Source organism: Corvus moneduloides, chromosome 4, assembly GCF_009650955.1.
Source record: "Corvus moneduloides isolate bCorMon1 chromosome 4, bCorMon1.pri, whole genome shotgun sequence".
In the NCBI taxonomy this organism is placed as follows: Eukaryota; Metazoa; Chordata; class Aves; order Passeriformes; family Corvidae; genus Corvus; species Corvus moneduloides.
In genome coordinates, this window is record NC_045479.1 from 14426896 (window position 1) to 14441794 (window position 14899).

Genomic DNA, 14899 nt, shown 5'->3' on the forward strand with positions numbered 1-14899 from the left:
TGAGAAGTAACTTAAGATGTTGCCAAATACAGTGATGAGTAAGTGGACTCCTGAGCAATCACAGCAGCAGCATTTAACTTGTTGCTCAGGAGTCCCTAGAATTGTGTTTCTGCAAATACAATTCCAGCCCTGTGGGACAGAGATTTCACTCTTTAGGTCTGTGGATGGGAATTGATCTGCATCACTCTTTTGACATTCTCCTTGGAGGGGGTGTCCTGGGGATCTCACAGCCTGAATCCCCTTGGATTGCAGTGGTTTCCCAGCACACAAAGCTCTCCTCAGAGTGTCCCAGCCTAACTCATGTTCAGTTCTGAATTCAGAAGCAGCTTTGTGGCTCACACGGCTCTGGGGGAAGCCCTGCACCCCTCAAAGCTCCCCAGGGCCTGCAGTAGCCAGGGCTGTCAGCTCTGCTGTCAAAACCCTCCGAGTTCAAAGTGGCTCCGCCAGCAGCAAGCTCAGAGCTTTGAGCTGAGCTCCTGCCTTCCTCACAGCAAACATGAGGATGAGGAAGGTGAAGGTAATTGATAGGGTCACCCCTATTAGACCCCAAGTGTAACTAGGAATGCCTGGGAAGGACTACATCCCTGGTGAATCCAACTCTCTCAGAGCCCCAGACATCCCAGCTCCCACCCATCTCATCTCAGACCTCTCCTGCATCTCCCAGCCACCACCAGTACTTCGTTTTGGTTGCCTGCCACAAGGAGGTTTGTCCCTGGTCTACCCCTCCAGAGCCTTTCAGCCCTCCAGCTCCCACTCTACCCCTCCCTTCTGCCAGGATTGTCTTTCCTCCAAAGCCCTTTTTCCCCCAGCACACTCCACTCCTTCCTAAGCCCAAACCCCTTCCTCTGACCATGCTGCAGAAGCTCTAGGCTCTCACTAACCATGCCCTGCCTCTGTCCTGGCTCCTCCAGCCCTGCCTGATGAAATGCTGTTGCCTCACACGTTGGCTCTCCTTGCCTGCTACCGGCTCCTGTCACCCCACTGCTTCCAGGCTCAGCCTGAAGTGCCAAAAACATGGACGTGCTCCCGTGGGAGCTGTGGAAGACTTGGCTTGGCTTCTGCTCCCTACAGTGTGCTCAGATGGGACTCTGGGAGAAGAAAAGGGCACATCAGAGGAAAAACTGGATCTGTGGTCTCTTCAAGAGCCATCTTTGTTGGTTTGAAGCAGCTTTCTTGAGTCGTAAGACCTGTAAGTTTTTGTCTTTTCTTTTTCCCCATCACAATGGCTGAAGTTTAAAGCTGTTTATATTTAAAGTATTTCTATAGCAACATCTCATCAGCATGATCTTTTCTTAAAAAGATCTCTGTTTTATCTGTGGTGTTTCAGTAAAATCTATAAAATATCACTCACTGAAGGCATTTCAGAATGCTTGTGAAAAAGGGAAATCAGGGAAGTTCTCATTTTATATAGCTGGGTAGAGTTACTTGCAGTTGGTAGCATAAAAGAGATAATAGAAACAATTTTTTATATCTAACTACCCAAGATTTCAGTAGGCAATTCCAGAGGGTAATTAAGGTGGGAATAACCGTCTCTACACTGGAAGAATACAAGCTCTTACAAGGTATTTGAAGCTACTTTTCCATGTAGATATGTCCGTGTGCCTTTAGCATAGGCTCATTTGGAACTGGATCAAATCAAACCACAAAAAAAGGCAGAATGAGAGTGTCCACGTGGGCAGTTCAACCACAATAACTCTACTGACACCCTGGCAAGTGTCACAACAGCTTCCCCAAAGAGCGGAATTCCCCAAAATGCGGAATTCCTGTGAGCTGCAGCTGGGCAGGGACACTTGGAGGGCTCCCCTGATGGAGAGGTGGCTGCTGTCAGTTGTAGCTGAAAGAGCTCGAGGCGACGGAAGAGGAAATGACTCAGGCTAAGAGAGGAAAATCATCCCATGGCCCTGTTTGTTAAAGGAGGTGGAGGAAAACTCTCTGTAACATCATCAGCCCCATGCAAAATATTTTCAAGGTATCAAGTTGCTGGTATGAATGACAGTAGATCAGAGGATTCTGTGTTTACAATATAGATAGACAACAGCTGATTTTTTTTTTTCCCCAGCCTCCCCTCCCTTTTCCTCTTCTCCCACCCACTCTTTTCCTTCTCTGTAAACTTTGGTGGTTCAGATAAACTGAAACATGGATCTTCCCTCGCCTCCCATTAGATGCAAAAGGAAATATCTGCAAGCAAGATGTTATAAACCTAGGACTTAGCCATGTGCATCCTTCCTTTATAGTATTCTTGGGTTCAATCTTCAAGTTATACATTCTCGGTGCCAGTAGGATGTGAAATTTGAAAATGAAAGTATAAACAGTTTGTTATTTATTCATAGCCTGACTTGTAAATGCATGAGGGTGGCATAACTGCTTACATTAGCCCCAGACAATAAGCCACCAGAAGAAATGCCTTTAAATGAACAAAAACAGGTTTATACATAATTTATAGAAATTCCTTCACACAAAGACATTTCAGAGCCATCAGTGTGTGCCACGCACTGAGCAGTTTTCCCCCCTCATTTTGTGGCTGTGTCAGAAGTAGGGCACATTTAGGCAAAGACCTGGTACATTTACATTGTACAAACTTTACAAAACACAGCAATATGGAACCTGCAGCGTGAATTTTTCCTACTGAAACTAAGTAGGAGAGCTGGGTAGGCAGAGTGCATGTATTTGATGAAGTTTGGATAGGGTTTTGAGGCTGAGATTACTCCTGCTAGGCCAGGGAAAGCTAGGAACAGGCTGGGAAATAGGATTTGGGTAAAAGGTACAGTCATTTTTCTGTAGGAGCCAGCCTCCTCCCCAACAGGCCAAAGGGCAATTAGGGAGTAAGTGTTCACAAATAAAAGCTAAATCCAAGCAAAAACCCCTGTGTCTGGAAGTTCTCAGGGACACGAGCACTTCACACTGGGTTCAGTCAATCTTTTTGAGGGAGAGCACCCACCTTCCTTCAGCATCATTTAAAACTTGTCCCCTGTTCATGAGACTTCGTGACACTGGCTACTTTCCTCGAGTTCCTGAGCTACTTGTTTGCCACACAAATGGAATGTTTAATGTATTGAAAATTCTCTGTGCCTTTCACACTGGTTTTTATCATGAGTTTAGCAGCGAAGGAGTATGCTTTGAAAAAGCGTGTTTGAAAAAGACAATAGCATCTCTTAAGGGCTGAGGAGGGAGTCTTGATGTGGCTTCACTAAATGCCACACAAAATATTTCAAAAATTTGTGAGAACTAGTTCTTGAAATGCTGCGAGAGAAAAGATACATTCTTACCCTGCCCCCACATTGCTAAAACTGTGCTTTGCTAGGTTTAACCTTTGTAGCTCATGCCTTCAGTATAGGATTTGAGTACCTCAGCATACACTAAATCCCAGAAAATTCAAATAGTGAAATCCCTTCCCCTCCTCATAGAACAGCTTGTTTGGATGAAAATACACGTTGTTATTCTCATTTCCTAAAATGTAATCCTCTATTTCTGCTCAGGATAGATCATCCCTCACTCCCTGTTTCTGTCACAGTACAACTGATAGGACACCAACCCATTCCAGGAGGGTGACAGCAATTAAACACAGCAGGCATTGATGTCATTGCCAAGAGAAATGTGGGTTCTTTTTTTGGTACAATCAGGGATGAAATGCACCCTCAGCAAATTGCAGATGACACCAAGCTGAGTGATTTGTTGTCACACCTGAAGGACAGGATGGCATCCAGAGGGACCTGGACAGGCTCAAGCAGTGGCCCATGGGCATTTCATGAGGTTCAACAAGACCAAGCACTGGTGCTGCACCTGAATCAGGGGAACCCCTGGGATCAATCCAGGCTGGGGATGAGCAGAGGGAGCAGCCCTGGCAGAAGGACTCAGGGGTGCTGTGGGTGAGAGCTTGACATGCCCCAACCCAGAACCCCCCTGAGCTGGGCTGAGCCCCCAGCGTGGGCAGCAGGGGAGGGGGGATTCTGCTCCTCTGCCCCGCTCTGCTGAGACCCCCCTGCAGGGCTGCATCCAGCCCTGGCATCCCAGCACAGGAAGGACAGGGAGCTGCTGGAGCCAGTCCAGAGCAGGGACACCAAGGGGAGCAGAGGGATGGAGCAGCTCTGCTGGGAGGAAAGGCTGAGGGAACTGGGATTGTTCAGCCTGGAGAAGAGAAGGCTTTGGGGTGACCTCTCTGTGGCCTTGCAGTGCCTGAAGGGAGCCCACAGGAAAGATGGAGAGAGACTCTTGGCAAGGGCCTGCAGTGACAGGACAAGGGGAATGGCTTCACACTGACAGAGAGCAGGTTTAGATTGGATATGAGGAAGAAATTCTTCCCTGTGAGGGTGGGGAGGCCCTGGCACAGGTTGCCCAGAGAAGCTGTGGCTGCCCCATCCCTGGCAGTGTCCAAAGCCAGGTTGAACAGGGCTTGGAGCAAGCTGGGATAGCGGAAGGTGTCCCTGCCCATGGCAGCGGGGTTGGAACTGGATGGTTTTTAAGGTCCCTCCCAACACAAACCATTCTAAGAGTCTATGATCTCATGCACTGCTGCACTTCTAAAGTGCCACTGCAAGACTTGCATCTCAGTTAAATGTGGGCATCTATAAATACAGGCAGGACATATATGTACACATGTGCATATGGACACCTGGGATCTGCAATCAAGGGAAGTCCATGGAAATATCAGCACTGACTTTACTATGCTTCATGTTAATCTTCTGTTAAATTGATTCATTCTCCCTTTTGCCTTTATGGAGCTGCCAGGTTGGAACTCTGTTTGCCTTTTTACAGTGTCTTACACAATAGAGCTTTTGAATAAGATTTTACTATCTGAGTAGTGCATATTAATGTCAGTGATATAAGTTTATTACTCACCTAACCAGCCTTTATCTTGTTTCGCCTTGAAACAAAGGAGCTGCAGAGCAGGCTTAAAGAGAGTCTGTCGAGTTAGATTCCTGTAATGCTCTCTAATTGTGCTGTTTGGCCACACAGAACCTCCATTTCTGCCTGTGATGTCAAATGATACTAATTATTTCTCTGCCTTCGCTAAGTATTTTATTAATGAACACTTAAAGGAATAGTTGAGCATAAGCTGCAAAGTTCAGGTGCTGCTATGAGTTTATGTTTTCAAAAAGTAACATTAATTTTAGCCCCAACCAAGATTTCTTTTAAATTTAAAAAAAAAAAAAAAAAAAAAGATCCCAGAACACTGACTTGAACATCATGAAAAAAAAAAAAGAAATCGCAGGGTGATTCCTCTCACAAAGGTCTGGGAAACTTTGATTTGAACTTTTTCTACAGAGCATCTCCCTGTTAAAAGGAAAGCTTTGATAAAAATGGAGGAGTGATGTAAGATGAAACTGGCCCATAAGGAGCAGAGGCTGGAGAAATATCTGTGAGACATATGCAGACTAAAGAAGAAAATCAAAAAGCAAGCAAGTCAGAAATTGCTCTTTCATTTAGGACTGTATGTGCCAAGGAGGAATTTTCATCTTAAAGAGAACTATCGAGGAAAATAGCAAGGTAAGCTCATTCCCTGCTGCCTTCTGTCAGTCTGACAACGGGCTCTCAAAACCACTTTGAAACTGTAAGATCTTCCAGCTTTAAGATGATACAGCAAGAATCAAATGGAAGGATGGTAGACAAAAGGGAATGTAGGAAAAAAGTCTTGTATAGCATGCGCTGTCAAAAAAGAGTGAGTTAAGGGAGCTAACTGGATAAGGTGAGGTTTGATTTGATTCTGTGATAGAAAATCTGAGAGAAAAAGCATAGAAAGCAGAGAAATTATTTCACGGCCTTGATTATTGCCCATCCCCACCCCCCCAACTCCCAAATCTCTTTGTTCTATTTTTTACAACCACAAGCCCTAAATAAACACCAGCATCCTCACTAATTACGTATGACAAGGTGCTCTGAGAACTGCTTGGAAGTCAAATGTATTCCATGGTGTTCTAAAAGCTGTGTTCCACGGTCACTCCCTCCCCATAATTGTAGGGTGAGGACAGGGGTAAGTCTTCAGGGTCTTATTTTTGGTGAACTACACCATTTGTACAATGACATCTTGCAGCCCTCTGTCATCTTCCTTTCTGAGTTCCCAAACAGATTTCTAAGCTTTACCAGCAGTGCTGCTTGATGGGAATTTTAGAGAAATTCCTCAAAAGTCTCTAGGGGACATTCCTTCTCACAGAATCACAGAATAACTGGGGTTGGAAGGGACCTCTGGAGATCACCCAGTCCAGCCTGCTGCCAAGGCAGGGTCACCTGGTGCAGGTGACACAGGAGTGTGTCCAGGCAGGTTTGGAATGGCCCCAGAGAGGGAGACTCCAGGCCCTCCCTGGGCAGCTGTTCCAGGGCTCTGCCACCCTCAGTGTACAGAAGTTCTTCTTCATGTTGAGGTGGAACTTCCTGTGTTTAGTTTATGGCCATTGCTCCTTGTCCTGCTGCTGGGCACACCTGAAAAGTGTCTGGCACCATCCTCTTGGCACCCTTTGAGATACTTATATGCATTGACGAGATGCCCTCTCAGTCTTCTCTCTTTGAAGCAGCACATCAGTTTAGCAATCTGTGGTACAGAACTTTCCTCTGCAGGTACTGAGGAAGGAGGAAGACCATCTCCTCTGTTCTTCCACTCAGCTGCAACTCTATCCTCACTTTGCTTAACACACTCTCTGGTGGCTTGTCTTGTCTGGTTTTGAATTATTCATACAGTCAGACTTGAGCATCAGATAAAAGAGCAGCAATTTCCTGGGACAAAATTTTGGAAATATTTCCATATTAAACAGCAATTAGTGAGAATAAATGAGGAATCTATAAACTGATCAATTACTCGATCATATCCTTCTTGCTTTACTTAGGAAGCAGTTCCTTGAGGCTTGGTTCTTTTCTCACTGCCAATTGTGTAATTTTTGAGCAACTCTAACTGGAGTCACCCCAGAGTAAAACTGACTTCCGTGAGAGCCGAAGCAAGCAAACTCTCCAAGAAAAGCAAGCAGCAGTCAGGCCTTAGCTAGAATATTTCTGCCCCTTAGCCAAAAGACAGCAAATTTTGGTGCCTTGTAGGTCAGGGTTTCCTCTCTCATAGCAGGATGCAGAGGTGCTGACTTGAGTATTTCCTTAGGGTAATGTGTCTATTTAAAGAACATACAGACACTTGCTGATTACCACAAGGGTGGTTATAAACAGCACACAGTCAATTCCCGTTTGCAGAAACACCACGGCCTTGTCCCAAGGAACAGATGCTTTGGTGTCCTTTTTCTTTGGGGCGCTCACAAAACCAAGAGGCAGCTGTTTGGACACATCCAGCACCCCTTTCTCACCCCCACCCATGACTGTGAATGGGGGGAACCTTTGCCCAAGGCTCTGACCCTGTGGTGTGGAAAAGCATCTGGATCATTAAGCTTGGCTTTTATAAATCTGGGCTCAGTTTCACAAAGGCTGCTCAGAAAGCTCAGACAGAGGCAAGAGCTTCAAGCCACTGAGTATCCTTAACAATTTTGTGTGTGTGGTTACTGCTTGGGATTTTTAACTTTTCGATGAAGAATTTTATCCTGGGTGTGATGCATCATGTGCAAACCATTAACTCCTCTCACCATAGCTGTACATTTTCAAATACAATGGTGCTCTTTATTAAAGCACTTAAAAATAGCATTCTGGTGCCAAAGGTTATCCAGTGCCTTTCTGCTGCAGAGCATGTCAGCAACTCTTTGACAGTTTGCAGTGCATGGCAGTGATTTATTTGTGGAATTCCTAGAGAGCAGGGGCAAGCTGTGTAGAAGCCTTGATGCATCAAATTCAATGATGTGTGGTAAAAGATTGTAAATAGCTGATAACACAAACGTAGTGAGGAGGTCACGACAGAACATGCTCTCAGCTGCACAGCTGGTGAGAGCTGAGACCTAAGGACAAGAGAATGAGAATCATTGCTGGCAAAGCTCATGTGGTGTTTTAATGTGGTCAGGGAGGGCCTTGACAGGGTGCTGGGAAGAGGAAGAGGCTGACATGTAACACATGACACATTTATGGACACCTAAGAAGGGACAGAGACCCCCACCTGTCTCCACAGCTCCACTCCGGATGGGAGCTGGATCTGATCCCAGCACAGAACCCTGGGCAGACCCTGATACAGGATTCTGGTAATGCCAGCTCCTCAGGGCCTCAAGTCACCACTGCTGTATTGCTTTCTATTGGTATAGGACACGAGCTGCTTCCAATAATTTTAACCTAGCCTCAGATTTACACCAGCTGAAAACCTGGCTCCAAGCAGCCTGTGAGGGAATTTCCTTTACTCTTCTCCCCCATCCCTTTAGAAATAAATTACTGCTGCATGTTTTCCATTTTCCTATAGGTTTTCTATACAGTGATCCAAACACTCCAAAATAAACATGTACATTTCCTTCCCTGGTATTCTGCGTCAGGATCTATTTAGCTGCCTCTGCAGGAGCAAGCAATCCTAAAAATCCTGACACCAGGATTAAACAGAAGTTTCTTTTCTTTTTGGAACCATCTAAAGGTGTTACAGCTCAGCAATACTTCCCACTGTGTTCACATGCCCCATCCTTGGAAGCGTTCCAGGCCAGGTTGGACAGGGCTCGGAGCAACCTGGTCTGGTGAAAGGTGTCCTTGCCCATGGCAGGGAGTGGAACTGGATGAGCCTTAAAGTCCCTTCCAACCCAAACCATTATGTGATCTTAAGATTCTAGGATGATTCTTGCAGTGCTTCCAGATGCATTTCCTAGTGCTGCACGCTGTTGTGGACTTACTAACCCCCATTAGACACATTTTGCTGACATTTATTCTAATTCAAATTCTGGAGTAAATGCAGCCACTCCCAGAAAGTTCTGCGTGTGTAAGCTGCTGAATGGACAGTGGAGTCTCCTGAAATGAAGCCTAATGAAAACTGAATTACTGCACGGCAAAGCAGGCAGGACCTGCAATCTCAAATACAGTGAGCTTTTCTTGAAATTCTAGCCCTGGAGTGTGTGAGGAAGCAGGTAACCAAACTGCTGCTGCTGTAGACAGGCATTGCTTCTTCCTGTGTTTGTTTAGTTATTATTGCTTGTATTGTGGTAACAACCAAAAGCATAAACTAAGAACAAAACCAAATTTTTAGGTTGATATAAAATACATATTAACACATGTAATTTATTTAGGCTGGCCCCAGGTGTAGAGTGAGGACAGCAGACCAGGATGGGAAGAGGCAGTAGTGTTGTCCTCTTTTTCTTTGCCCACGGCTCTGGCAGTGTGTGGAAGCTGCTGTGCCAAGGAAGACCTCGGTTATTTGGGATACAGATGATTAATCTGGTTGGCACTGGCCATACCCAGAAGCAACCACTGTCCAATGCCTCCTTGTGCCAGGGCAGCAACAGGAATGAACTGTTCAGCTCACCAGAGGTTCTGTCCTAGTTACACATCCCTGTCTCCCACTGCAGGGATGGCAGGATCCTCTCTGCCTCTGGCCACACATTTGAGTTCCAAAACTTAGTTCCAAATATAACCTTGTGAAGCCCAAACCTGGCTGCAAGAGGGTTCATTCGTATCGCTCTACTCACACGTCACTCCTTTATGCTGGTGGAGGGTCTAGCTACAGGTGTTGTCCCAGACCATTTACCACTTACTAGAATATGCTACATAACCAAGAGGAATGAGCACAAAATTTGTATATTCAAGCTTAGTTTCAGTTCACAGAATGATCTGCTCAGACACCAGATGTGTTTTAAGCTCCCCATGACTGGGAACGTGGGTGTGTCCTTGCCCCTCTCGCTGTGTAAAATCCCACCACTTCTATTTAGTGGCCTTGTTTATGTGCCCTGCCCACACAGATTCTGCCACTGGTGTGCACGAACACAGAAGTCACAGGGCACAGGGAATCCAGTTTTGCATTATTGGGACAGGCCAAAAATACCATTCCATGGGCCATCTTTTAGCCTTTGGGACAGCAGTGAATGAGAATCATTGACAGGTCATGAAGGTACCACAGCATGAAGGCACCACATCTTCATGGAAGCGGCAGCGGCCCATCTTCCATGGGAAAGGCCACATAAGATGAGCCCAGCATGCTCCTTGCCCTCTGTATTCAGGGCTCCCAGCAGGAATTAACACAGCCCTGTGCTGACCAGCCTTCTGATGGCAAACAGCTGCATCCAGATGATGGCCTTGATGGAGAAACACGGATTTGCCACCTGGAATTTTCTGTGTGGAACTAGTGATTTCAATTTAAACTACTTGCTTGCTCCAAAGCCGCCAGGCACTTAGCTCCCTGAACTGCAAGCCTGGGTGCCTTGGCTTTTCAGGCTCCAAGCTCTGAGAGGTCTGTGGATCACTGGGATCAGAAGGCTTCCAGCCTTCCCTAAGTCTTCAAGTTGTCCAGCATCTCCGGAGGCTGATTTTCCCAGTCTGCTTCATACTCCCCAAACAGCTGACGCCCAAGCACAGCAGTCAGTGAGAAGGGCTACCCTGGGATTCTGCTTCGAGTTTCCCAGGGGAGCTAGGGAAATGCATCCTGTCCAAGAAAAACATGAGCTGCTACTGCTGCTGGAAAGTTTTTTATTTCTTTGAAAAATATTAGCTCTCCATGCATTGTCCTGAGCTGTAGCAACACGCTCGGCTTAACAGGTCTAGGCAAAATAGGCAAAGGACTGTTGAGGTGGAAAAAAGAATGTCGTTTCCAAAGTGCTGACAAGCATCTTCTTTTTTTTCCCCGAAGTAAAAATTCAGCAGTAAAAGACTTGGAAAGAAAATATTTCTTTTTTTCCTTCTCTTTATGAACCATTTTAATATTTTTCCATGTGTTTCTGATCATCTCAGGGCGATGTATAGTTTTTCCCAATTCCAGAGAGGTGAAGCTCTTGGTGAGGTAGAAATCAGCTAGATCCCAAAGATTTTAATAATGCCAAGGGATGCATGCTGAGGCCAATGATGCTGAAGGGCAGTCAGTGCTAATGTGTAAGGCCAGGCACAAACAAGTGGCAGCAATGCCATTCACTGAGAGCAGGACTGAGCTCTAGGCCATGCGAAAAGGCAAAATCAAACCAGTGTTTTACTTTGGGCTCACCCTCAGCCTGGATCAGCCTCACACACGGATTCCTCTCACCTACAGACAGGGTGCTTTGAGGCAGGATGGACTTAGCTGGAACCCAAGTGTTTGTTCAAGGCCTCTGAGCCCTGCCTGAGAGCACACACTCTGCCAAGGCACCAGTTCTCCTCCACAGCCCTCCTCACTGGAAGAAAGAGCCCCAAAACTCACGAGGAGAGTGTCAGGGAGCAGCTGATCCTGGCGTGACACACAAACCTGGGATGGAGGCATGTTATGCTGCAGCCCCTGGGCTGTTCCACACTGTCTCAGGCAGGAGAGATCTACTTAAGTCCTTCTTCCTAGTGTTCCTTTTAGGGAGCAGAGGGATGATAGACTTCCACTATGCCTAATACCCTCTTTTCCTCCCCACAAGATGGTCCTCACTCCCCTGAGGGACCCACCAGCCCCGCACCCTCAGTTTTGGGTGCTGAGCTGCTGGTGCCAACAACAGAAAGGAGGCATCAAATCTCTTGGTTTGGAGATGCAATTTGGACACCCCAATGATTTTTCCAAACATTTCTAGGCCCTACTGGGATGAAGCCCATTAACTTCAGTGGGCTTTGGATGGTTTCCTACATACACAAAAGTTGAAAAATCATGCTTCAAAAGACATGCCAAAGCTAAATTGGGAAATTTTAATGATTCTTTTTGTATTTTAATTTGGTGGCTGTATGCTGACAATATAATTAGAGCAATGCTATGTTAATTAATGCCAGATGACATTAGTGGGATGGCAAAAGCATCCAGTTTTGTAAAGAATAGTTCACAGTTGAACTGTTCCTTTCTCCTCACCCCATTTTTAGTAGAGAACTATATTCAAAAAGTCAGAGACATCTGAATTAAACCAAAAGTCAAACCTTTGACAAATACCATGTATCTTAGCATGTTATTTTCAAGCCAAATCTAACGTTATTGCAGAAAAATACATTAGCTGTGTTTCCTTTAGTGCCTACATGTTTAAAAAAAGAAGGAAGGTTTGCAGGACTGCATGCTACTCTTGTGCTTGAAGTGGGTAATGGCAAACCAAGTTGCCACTGAAGCCAAAGAAGCAGGACCTAGACTCGTGCTTCATATACCTGAGGGTTTGAAAAGTAATTTTTGGTTTAGGGTTTGTGGATTTTTTGGGGTCCATCAGACAATTTGAAAAAGATTTGCAATGATGGGGCAAACTACGTTCACATTTAGCGTGAGCCCATACATGCTGTGTTCATATTCTGGGTGAGTTCAGCTTTGTTAAACTTCAACCTATACATGTAACATTACTGGGGCGCCCCAGACAGCTACAGGAAATTTGACAGGGCATGAAAGTCAGCATCCCATGAGAACTATAGCCTTTATTTTAATACAAACTCACATATTCTGAATTGCACATGTAGAGATATTTATCTGTGGATGCAAATATTTATATATGTAAGTTCACTGTATGCTGTCATATAAATGTCTTGTAGATCCTGTCTTTAGAGTAGAGTTAGTGAGTTAAAAGTCTTGGGGAATATAATTGTATCCTGCTGTGTCAGCAGACGAAAAATTGCAAGCACATTTGTACTGTTCTAAATAGAACTTAAAATGAAAAATCTTCTGTAGGTGATCTCAACGAGAGAGCAGCAGAAGGAAGTTGGCAGGACTTCCTTAAAAGTTTTAGTTTTCCTGGGGGGAGAAGAGGCAGAGGTAAAACCTGAAGGCTGGTAGATCCCAAATGACCTCCGGTTAAACCGAGGGAAGCATCACTGCATGGCCAGGACTGAATCCATGCTGGTGCATATCTAGCAATGTGGGTATCACTACCACCCTTGGCCTATCTAAAAAAAAAAAACCAACCCTTTACTAATATTCCTAATTCTCAGCAGGCAAACCTGAAGTTGCACAAAACTTACCTTTCTGTGGTAACACTACACTGCCTTTGCATCTGCTTTGCATAGAGTTCAGTGCCAGGAAAAGCCACAGGAAAATTAACTCTTGTCCCAGCTTGTCTGATGCTCTCTGTTAACAGGGAAATCTTACTATTTACCCCCAGGCTGGAGCTGAATTTTACGTGTCCTGCTCGCAACTCCTGACAGGTGAGGAATGCTCCTATATCTCAAAGTGAAAATGTCCACTGAATTCATTGTATCATGTTTCGGAATGGGCAAATCTGCAGTACCGTAAATGTGGGATTATACTTGGCCTGGTGCTTGATATCATAAGGAGGCATCTTGTTGGAGTAAGGAGCTGTGACTGGTGTTGCCCTCAATGTTCCATATCCGTGGAGGATCCAGAAGACAGGGACTGGACTATTTTAATGCCGTTGTGAAGAAACCTTTGAATTGAAAATGTGCTTTAACTTAACAGAAGTATTTAGCTCCAGCATGCTGAAGTGTTCTGGGATTTGAGGGTGTGCATCGTGTTGCACGTGTTCAGAATTCTCTGTGCAAATCACAGTGAAGCAACAATCACTAAAATGAAGTTGGTAACTCATAGAAAAAAACTTGCACAGAATCTAAGAGGTTTTGCATCACTTGTGCTATCACCAGCTTTCATATCAATGCAATGAATGGGCTGGCACTTAACGTTCTTGATCCGCTCATTTATTTGGTCTTGTTTTCAAACCACTCTGCACATGAGCACGAGAAGATATTTCTAAATTACATGCAAAGACAGCAAAAAGCAATTTCATAATAGATATTTATAAACAAAATCTGGGCACAAAAAAGCAGCTTTGCGTTCTGCTTTTTTCCAGAATCCTAACAAATCATTTTCCTTCACACGACATGCAAAAGGATTGTTTGCACATTTCCTTGAGATCATATGGAGATAGGACAGCCCAAGCTGTCATCATGACCTGAAGTTTTCATGGAGAAGGTTCTGCCAACAACAGCTGCTTTCCGGATACTCTTCTGATCCCAGCTGTGGCTATGTGGGTTCAGGGTTTCCCACATTCCAAGCTTGTGGTTTTACCACCAGGCTACTTGTTCTTTGAAAGCAAGTCTGACTTTTGGGTTTTACATCTGCTCATGTGAGGCAGCTAATTAATAACCCTGATTTGCAAGATGATCTCATGTTGTTCTGTCACATGGATTTTTGTGAGGTTTTTTTTTCTTAATTGAGGCTGTTGGGAAATAACCTAATAACCTTTAACACAAAAATTACTAGGTTACTGACACCTAAATTTGTGGGAGAGGTGAAATGGGGGTCATACCTGGAAGTGTTCAAGGCCAGGTTGGACGGGGCTCAGAGCAACTTGGGATAGTGGAAGGTGTCCCTGCTCATGGCAGGGGGTTGGAACTGGATAATCTTTAAGGGCCCTTCCACTTCAGGCCATGAGTCTGTATTTCAGTTACAGGGAATTGCCTTTTAATAAGAAATCATGGCTTACTATGCATCTGTTAACTTGTTTAAAAACCCAAAACAATGTGTTTATTAACTTTTATTCAGAGCTAATGATCAAACCTTGCATTTTATTTTGAAAGCTGACCAACTTTATTTGGTTTGTAAGTGTTGCAGCAGTTCCACAAAGCCTCTGCTGACATTTCCATGATGGATAAAATCGCTCTTTATGTGTAACCAGGCACTGCCTGGCTGGGCAGCCCACACGTTCCCCCAGGATGAGCCTGTCCCTTATGGAGGCTCTTGTGCCTCTTCCCCTCCAGGGTCCCCATGGGCAGTGAGGGAAGGGGGAACGGTGAGGAAATGCTGGAATTGTACACATTTCCCTTCACCACCCTCGAGCGTGCACTTCCAGGACGGACTCTTCCCAAATGTCTCCTCCGAGCCTCTCCCCGGTCCCAAACCCACATCCTCTGGCCCCGTGGAATCCCAGGATGGGTCAGGCTGGACGGGACCTCAGTGGGGCAGCTGGTGCCACCTCCCTGCTCCAGCAGGGCCATCCCA

General features: G+C 45.3%; 1 long non-coding RNA gene across 1 annotated transcript; it reads left to right on the forward strand.

Moving 5' to 3' along the window:
- Positions 1 to 679: 679 nt before the first annotated feature.
- Positions 680 to 14319, forward strand: LOC116443563. The gene is made up of 2 exons (XR_004239981.1): positions 680 to 1189; positions 13047 to 14319. It is a non-coding gene; the product is annotated as an uncharacterized LOC116443563 (long non-coding RNA).
- The last annotated feature ends 580 nt before the right edge of the window (positions 14320 to 14899 follow it).